Consider the following 10051-nt stretch of genomic DNA (forward strand, 5'->3'; position numbering starts at 1 on the left):
TCAAACTTAGGCGAGTACTGGACTGCAGCTAAGCCCCCGAGTGGGAGGGTCGCTCTCCAGTCGGTAGGATTTTTCAAACTTAGGCGAGTACTGGACTGCAGCTAAGACCCCGAGTGGGAGGCTGGCTCCCCACTCGGTAGGATTTTCAAATACTTAGGCAAGTACTGGACTGCAGCTAAGCCCCCGAGTGGGAGGCTGACTCACCACTCGGTAGGATTTTCAAATACTTAGGCGAGTACTGGACTGCAGCTAAGCCCCTGAGTGGGAGGCTGGCTCACCACTCGGTAGGATTTTCAAATACTTAGGCGAGTACTATACTGCAGCTAAGCCCCCGAGTGGGAGGCTGGCTCTCCACTCGGTAGGATTTTCAAATACTTAGGCGAAACGGGTTCGCAGCTAAGCCTCCGAGTGAGAAGCTGGCTCACCACTCGGTAGGAAATTATTTTTCAAACACTTAGGCGAAACAGATTCACAGCTAAGCCACCCACTGGGGGATTTCTCACGCAAACAAAAACAATAACAATCACCGGGAAAATTATAACGCTCTTATCTTTGATAAATAAACCACATAAGTTTTTCTTATTACATCTCATCCGAGTGAGAATTCAAGTATAAAAGGGGCGGAGCAGCTCCGCATTCCAGGCTCGTGGCTCATCAATCTGGCGATCGACATTATAAAGGTGGTACGCTCCATTGTGGAGGACTCTGGTGATTATGAAGGGACCTTCCCAAGTAGGAGCGAGTTTGTGTGGTTTCTGTTGATCCACTCGGAGGACCAAGTTTCCTTCTGGGAAGGCTCGACTCTTCACATTTTCGGCATGGAATCGACGCAAGTCCTACTGATAGATGGTTGATCGGATCATGGCCATTTCTCTTTCTTCTTCCAGGAGGCCGACTGCGTCCTGCCGGGCTTGTTCTGTTTCATCTTCAGAGTAGAGCTCGACTCGGGGTGCATTGTGAAGCAGGTCACTCGGCAAAACTGCTTCGGCTCCGTAGACCAGAAAGAATGGGGTTCTTCCAGTCGATCGGTTCGGGGTTGTCCTCAATCCCCAAAGAACTGATGGAAGCTCGTCGACCCATGCACCTGCTGCGTGCTTGAGATCGCGCATCAGTCGGGGTTTCAGTCCTTTGAGAATTAAGCTGTTTGCTCTTTTCGCTTGTCCATTCGACTGGGGGTGAGCGACTGAAGCGTAGTCGACTCGTGTGCCTTGAGAGGCGCAAAAGGCTCTGAATTTGTCAGAATCGAAGTTTGACCCATTGTCAATGATGATGCTATGCGGAACTCCATATCTGAATATCAACTCTCTGATGAAACTGATAGCAGTGCAAGCATCAAGATTCTTGATAGGCTTAGCTTCAATCCATTTGGTGAACTTGTCGACTGCTACTAGCACATGAGTGAAGCCGCTCCTGCCCGTTCTTAGTGGTCCAACCATGTCCAGTCCCCAAACAGCGAAGGGCCAGACGAGTGGAATGGTTTTCAGGGTTGACGCGGGTTTGTGCGACATATTGGAGTAAAACTGACATCCTTCACATTTGTCGACTATCTCTCTCGCCATTTCATTCGCCCTTGGCCAGTAGAATCCCGCTCGGTATGCTTTAGCCATAATGGTCCGAGAGGACGCATGACGACCATAGGTCCCCGAGTGGATATCATCAAGGATTATCTGACCTTCTTCTGGTGTTATACACTTCTGACTGACTCCAGTCGCGCTTTCTCTAGACAACTGTCCCTTTATGACTGTAAAGGCCTTGGATCGACGGACGATCTATCGAGCCTCTTCTTCGTCCTCTGGGAGTTCTTTCCTTAGGATGTACGCGATGTACGGTACCGTCCAGTCGGGAGTGATGACCAAAACTTCCATGATCAGGTCGACCACAGTTGGAACTTCAACTTCAATCGGATCCGTGGCACTGTTTGGCTGCGGGGCTTCTTCAGTGAAGGGATCTTCCTGAACTGATGGTGTGTGGATGTGTTCCAAAAACACATTGCTGGGAATGGCTTCTCTTTTGGAACCTATTTTCGCCAAATCATCAGTTGCTTGATTTTTCAGTCGGGGTATGTGATGAAGTTCTAACCCCTCGAATTTCTTCTCCAGCTTTCTCACTGCATTGCAATAACCAGTCATGGCTGGACTTCTGACGTCGTACTCCTTCATCACTTGATCAACCACCAAATCTGAGTCGCCATAGACCACGAGGCGACGGACGCCGAGTGAAATGGCCATGCGCAACCCATATAAAAGTGCTTCATATTCTGCCTCGTTATTGGAGGAATCAAAGTGGATTTGAAGAACATATCTGAGCTTATCTCCTCGGGGGGAGACCAATACTACCCCGGCAACGGAACCATTCAGCATTTTGGAGCCGTCGAAGAACATGGTCCAATGCTCCGAGTGAACCTGAGTCGGCAGTTGCTGTTCAATCCACTCGGCGACGAAATCTGCTATTGCTTGGGACTTGATAGCTTTCTTTGCCTCAAATCTGATATCTAGAGGAAGGAGTTCAATCGCCCAATTTGCCACTCGACCAGTCGCATCTCTGTTGTGCAGGATCTCTGACAATGGAGCGTCGCTGATGACTGTAATGGAATGATCAGAGAAGTAGTGTGTTGGGGAACGTTGCAGAAAACAAGAATTGTTCCTATGTTTCACCAAGATCAATCTATGGAGTCAACTAGCAACGAGAGGAGAGTGCATCTACATACCCTTGTAGATCGCGAGCGGAAGCGTTCAAGAGAACGGGGATTATGGAGTCGTACTCGCCGTGATCCAAATCACCGATGACCAAGTGTCGAACGGACGGCACCTCCGCGTTCAACACACGTACGGAGCGGATGACATCTCCTCCTTCTTGATCAAGCAAGGGGGAAGGAGAGGTTGATGAAGATCCAGCAGCATGACGGCGTGGTGGTGGATGCAACAATGATCGCAGCAGGGCTTCGCCGAGCTTCTGCGAGAGGGAGAGGTGTAGCAGGGGAGAGGGAGGTGCCAAGACTTCAGGTGCAGCTGCCCTCTCTCCCCCCCTTTTATATAGGCCCCCTGGGAGGGGGGGCGCCGGCCCTGGAGATTGGATCTCCCAAGGGGGGGCGGCGGCCAAGGGGGGTGGAGTGCCCCCCAAGGCAAGTGGAGGCGCCCCCCACCCTAGGGTTTCCAACCCTAGGCGCAGGGGGGCCCAAGGGGGGGCGCACCAGCCCACTATGGGCTGGTTCCCCTCCCCACTTCAGCCCATGGGGCCCTCCGAGATGGGTGGCCCCACCCGGTGGACCCCTGGGACCCATTCAGTGGTCCCGGTACAATACCGGTGACCCCGAATCTTTCCCGATGGCCGAAACTACACTTCCTATATATAATTCTTCACCTCCGGACCATTCCGGAACTCCTCGTGACATCCAGGATCTCATCCGGGACTCCGAACAACTTTCGGATTACTGCATACTCATATCTCTACAACCCTAGCGTCACCGAACCTTAAGTGTGTAGACCCTACGGGTTCGGGAGACACGTAGACATGACCGAGACGGCTCTCCGGCCAATAACCAACAGCGGGATCTGGATACCCATGTTGGCTCCCACATGCTCCTCGATGATCTCATCGGATGAACCACGATGTCGAGGATTCAAGCAACCCGGTATACAATTCCCTTTGTCAATCGGTACGTTACTTGCCCGAGACTCGATCGTCGGTATCCCAATACCTTGTTCAGTCTCATTACCGGCAAGTCACTTTACTCGTACCGTAATGCATGATCCCATGATCAACCACTTGATCACATTGAGCTCATTATGATGATGCATTACCGAGTGGGCCCAGAGATACCTCTCCGTCATACGGAGTGACAAATCCCAGTCTCGATTTGTGCCAACCCAACAGACACTTTCGGAAACACTTGTAATGTACCTTTATAGTCACCCAGTTACGTTGTGACATTTGGTACACCCAAAGCACTCCTACGGTATCCGGGAGTTGCACAATCTCATGGTCTAAGGAAATGATACTTGACATTCAGAAAAGCTACAGCAAACGAACTACACGATCTTTGAGCTAAGCTTAGGATTGGGTCTTGTCCATCACATCATTCTCCTAATGATGTGATCCCGTTATCAATGACATCCCCATGTCCATAGCCAGGAAACCATGACTATCTGTTGATCAACGAGCTAGTCAACTAGAGGCTCACTAGGGACACATTATGGTCTATGTATTCACACATGTATTACGATTTCCGGATAATACAATTATAGCATGAATAATAGACAATTATCATGAACAAGGAAATATAATAATCATTTTATTATTGCCTCTAGGGCATATTTCCAACAGTCTCCCACTTGCACTAGAGTCAATCATCTAGTTACATTGTGATGAATCGAACACCCATGGAATTCTGGTGTTGATCATGTTTTGCTCTTGGGAGAGGTTTAGTCAATGGATCTGCGACATTCAGATCCGTATGTACTTTACAAATATCTATGTCTCCATCTTGAACATTTTCACGAATGGAGTTGAAGCGACGCTTGATGTGCCTGGTCTTCTTGTGAAACCTAGGCTCCTTGGCAAGTGCAATAGCTCCAGTGTTGTCACAAAAGAGTTTGATCGGCCCCGACGCATAGGGTATGACTCCTAGGTTGGTGATGAACTCCTTCACCCAAATTGCTTCATGCGCTGCCTCCGAGGCTGCCATGTACCCCGCTTCACATGTAGATCCCGCCACGACGCTCTGCTTGAAGCTGCACCAGCTTACTGCTCCCCCATTCAACATATACACGTATCCGGTTTGTGACTTAGAGTCATCCAGATCTGTGTCGAAGCTAGCGTCGACGTAACCCTTTACGACGAGCTCTTCGTCACCTCCATAAACGAGAAACATGTCCTTAGTCCTTTTCAGGTACTTCAGGATATTCTTGACCGCTGTCCAATGTTCCTTCCCGGGATTGCTTTGGTACCTTCCTACCAAACTTACGGCAAGGTTTACATCAGGTCTGGTACACAGCATGGCATACATAATAGACCGTATGGCTGAGGCATAGGGGATGACACTCATCTCTTCTATATCTTCTGTCGTGGTCGGACATTGAGCTGAGCTCAATTTCACACCTTGCAACACAGGCAAGAACCCCTTCTTAGACTGATCCATATTGAACTTCTTCAATATCTTATCAAGGTATGTGCTTTGTGAAAGACCTATGAGGCGTCTTGATCTATCTCTATAGATCTTGATGCCTAATATATAAGCAGCTTCTCCAAGGTCCTTCATTGAAAAACTCTTATTCAAGTAGGCCTTAATGCTGTCCAAAAGTTCTATATCATTTCCCATCAAAAGTATGTCATCTACATATAATATGAGAAATGCTACAGAGCTCCCACTCACTTTCTTGTAAATGCAGGCTTCTCCATAAGTCTGCATAAACCCAAACGCTTTGATCATCTCATCAAAGCAAATGTTCCAACTCCGAGATGCTTGCACCAGCCCATAAATCGAGCGTTGGAGCTTGCACACCTTGTGAGCATTCTTAGGATCGACAAAACCTTCCGGCTGCATCATATACAATTCTTCCTTAAGGAAACCATTAAGGAATGCCGTTTTGACGTCCATTTGCCATATCTCATAATCATAGAATGCGGCAATTGCTAACATGATTCGGACGGACTTCAGCTTCGCTACGGGTGAGAAAGTCTCATCGTAGTCAACCCCTTGAACTTGTCGATAACCTTTAGCGACAAGCCGAGCTTTATAGATGGTCACATTACCATCCGCGTCTGTCTTCTTCTTAAAGATCCATTTATTTTCTATGGCTCGCCGATCAACGGACAAGTCAGTCAAAGTCCATACTTCGTTTTCATACATGGATCCTATCTCGGATTTCATGGCTTCCAGCCATTTGTCGGAATCTGGGCCCGGCATCGCTTCTTCATAGTTCGAAGGTTCACCGTTGTCTAACAACATGATTTCCAAGACAGGGTTACCGTACCACTCTGATGCGGAACGTGTCCTTGTGGACCTACGAAGTTCAGTAGCAACTTTATCTGAAGTTTCATGATCATCATCATCAACTTCCTCTCTAGTCGGTACATGCACCTCAGGAACATTTCCTTGAGCTGCGTCACTTACGGGTTCAAGAGGTAGTACTTCATCAAGCTCTTCTTTCCTCCCACTTACTTCTTTCGAGAGAAACTCCTTCTCTAGAAAGGATCCATTCTTGGCAACGAAGATCTTGCCTTCGGATCTGAGGTAGAAGGTATACCCAATGGGTTCCTTAGGGTATCCTATGAAGACGCATTTTTCCGACTTGGGTTCGAGCTTTTCAGGTTGAAGTTTCTTGACATAAGCATCGCATCCCCAAACTTTTAGAAACGACAACTTAGGTTTCTTCCCAAACCATAATTCATACGGTGTCATCTCAACGGATTCCGACGGAGCCCTATTTAAAGTGAATGCGGCAGTCTCTAAAGCATAGCCCCAAAATGATAGCGGTAAATCGGTAAGAGACATCATAGATCGCACCATATCTAATAGAGTGCGATTACGACGTCCAGACACACCATTACGCTGAGGTGTTCCAGGCGGTGTGAGTTGTGAAACTATTCCACATTTTCTTAAGTGTGTGCCAAATTTGTGACTCAAGTATTCTCCCCCACGATCTGATCGCAAGAACTTGATTTTCCTGTCACGTTGATTCTCAACCTCACTCTGAAATTCCTTGAACTTTTCAAAGGTCTCAGACTTGTGTTTCATTAAGTAGACATACCCATATCTACTCAAGCCATCAGTGAGGGTGAGAACATAACGTTAGCCACCGCGAGCCTCAACACTCATTGGACCGCACACATTAGTATGTATGATTTCCAATAAGTTGGTTGCTCGCTCCATTGTTCCTGAGAACGGAGTCTTGGTCATTTTACCCCTGAGGCATGGTTCGCACGTGTCAAATGATTCGTAATCAAGAGACTCTAAAAGTCCATCTGCATGGAGCTTCTTCATGCATTTGACACCTATGTGACCAAGGCGGCAGTGCCACAAGTATGTGGGACTATCATTATCAACCTTACATCTTTTGGTATTCACACTATGAATATGTGTAGCATTACGCTCGAGATTCATTAAGAATAATCCATTCACCATCGGAGCATGACCATAAAACATATCTCTCATATAAATAGAACAACCATTATTCTCGGATTTAAATGAGTAGCCATCTCGAATTAAACGAGATCCTGATACAATGTTCATGCTCAAATCTGACACTAAATAACAATTATTGAGGTTTAAAACTAATCTTGTAGGTAGAGGTAGCGTGCCGACGACGATCACATCGACCTTGGAACCATTCCCGACGCGCATCGTCACCTCGTCCTTCGCCAGTCTCCGCTTATTCAGCAGCTCCTGCTTTGAGTTACAAATGTGAGCAACCGCACCGGTATCAAATACCCAGGAGCTACTACGAGTACTGGTAAGGTACACATCAATTGCATGTATATCACATATACCTTTTGTGACGCCGGCCTTCTTGTCCGCTAAGTATTTGGGGCAGTTCCGCTTCCAGTGTCCACTTCCCTTGCAATAAAAACACTCAGTCTCGGGCTTGGGTCCATTCTTTGGCTTCTTCCCGGCAGCTTGCTTACCGGGCGCGGCAACTCCCTTGCCGTCCTTCTTGAAGTTCTTCTTACCCTTGCCTTTCTTGAACTTAGTGGTTTTATTCACCATCAACACTTGATGTTCCTTTTTGACTTCTACCTCTGCCGATTTCAGCATTGCAAATACTTCAGGAATGGTCTTTTCCATCCCCTGCATATTGAAGTTCATCACAAAGCTCTTGTAGCTCGGTGGAAGCGACTGAAGGATTCTGTCAATGACCGCGTCATCCGGGAGATTAACTCCCAGCTGAGTCAAGCGGTTATGCAACCCAGACATTTTGAGTATGTGCTCGCTGACAGAACTATTTTCCTCCATCTTACAGCTGAAGAACTTGTCGGAGACTTCATATCTCTCAACCCGGGCATGAGCTTGAAAAACCATTTTCAGCTCTTCGAACATCTCATATGCTCCGTGTCTCTCAAAACGCTTTTGGAGCCCCGGTTCTAAGCTGTAAAGCATGCCGCACTAAACGAGGGAGTAATCATCAACACATGACTGCCAAGCGTTCATAACGTCTTGGTTCTCTGGGATGGGTGCGTCACCTAGCGATGCTTCTAGGACATAATCTTTCTTGGTAGCTATGAGGATGATCCTCAGGTTTCGGACCCAGTCCGTATAGTTGCTGCCATCATCTTTCAGCTTGGTTTTCTCTAGGAACGCGTTGAAGTTGAGGGCAACATTAGCGTGGGCCATTTGATCTACAAGACATATTGTAAAGATTTTAGACTAAGTTCATGATAATTAAATTCATCCAATCAAATTATTCAATGAACTCCCAGTCAGATAGACATCCCTCCAGTCATCTAAGTATAACATGATCCGAGTTAACTAGGCCGTGTCCGATCATCACGTGAGACGGACTAGTCAACATCTGTGAACATCTTCATGTTGATCGTATCTTTTATACGACTCATGCTCGACCTTTCGGTCTTCTGTGTTCCGAGGCCATGTCTGTACATGCTAGGCTCGTCAAGTCAACCTAAGTGTTTGCATGTGTAAATCTGTCTTACACCCGTTGTATGTGAACGTTGGAATCTATCACACCCGATCATCACGTGGTGCTTCGAAACAACGAATTGTCACAACGGCGCACAGTTAGGGGGAACACTTTCTTGAAATTATTATGAGGGATCATCTTATTTACTACCGTCGTTCTAAGTAAACAAGATGCAAAAACATGATAACCATCACATGCAATCAAATAATAGTGACATGATATGGCCAATATCATATAGCTCCTTTGATCTCCATCTTGGGGCTCCATGATCATCTTGTCACCGGCATGACACCATGATCTCTATCATCATGATCTCCATCATCGTGTCTCCATGAAGTTGCTTGCCAACTATTACTTCTACTACTATGGCTAACACGTTTAGCAATAAAGTAAAGTAATTTACATGGTGTTTCTCAATGACACGCAGGTCATACAAAAATAAAGACAACTCCTATGGCTCCTGCCGGTTGTCATACTCATCGACATGCAAGTCGTGATTCCTATTGCAAGAACATGATCTCATACATCACATATATATCATTCATCATTCATCACAACTTTGGCCATATCACATCACATGACACATGCTGCAAAAACAAGTTAGACGTCCTCTAATTGTTGTTGCAAGTTTTTACGTGGCTGCAAAGGTTTCTAGCAAGAACGTTTCTTACCTACGCCAAAACCACAATGTGAATTGCCAATTTCTATTTACCCTTCATAAGCACCCTGTTCATCGAATCTGATCCGACTAAAGTGGGAGAGACAGACACCCGCCAGCCACCTTATGCAACTAGTGCATGTCAGTTGGTGGAACCGGTCTCACGTAAGCGTACGTGTAAGGTTGGTCTGGGCCGCTTCATCCCACGATGCCGCTGAATCAAGATAAGACTAGTAACGGCAAGCAAATTGACAATATCGACGCCCACAACTACTTTGTGTTCTACTCGTACATAGTAACTACGCATAGACCTAGCTCATGATGCCACTTTTGGGGAACGTTGCAGAAAACAAAAAAAATTCCTATGTTTCACCAAGATCAATCTATGGAGTCAACTAGCAACGAGAGGAGAGTGCATCTACATACCCTTGTAGATCGCGAGCGTAAGCGTTCAAGAGAACGGGGATGATGGAGTCGTACTCGCCGTGATCCAAATCACCGATGACCAAGTGCCGAACGGACAGCACCTCCACGTTCAACACACGTACGGAGCGGATGACGTCTCCTCCTTCTTGATCCAGCAAGGGGGAAGGAAAGGTTGATGAAGATCCAGCAGCACAACGGCGTGGTGGTGGATGCAGCAATGATCGCAGCAGGGCTTCGCCGAGCTTCTGCGAGAGGGAGAGGTGTAGTAGGGGAGAGGGAGGCGCCAAGACTTCAGGTGCGGCTGCCCTCCCTCCCCCCTTTTACATAGGCCCCC

The sequence above is a fragment of the Triticum dicoccoides genome, chromosome 7A (genome assembly GCF_002162155.2).
Source record: "Triticum dicoccoides isolate Atlit2015 ecotype Zavitan chromosome 7A, WEW_v2.0, whole genome shotgun sequence".
In the NCBI taxonomy this organism is placed as follows: domain Eukaryota; kingdom Viridiplantae; phylum Streptophyta; class Magnoliopsida; order Poales; family Poaceae; genus Triticum; species Triticum dicoccoides.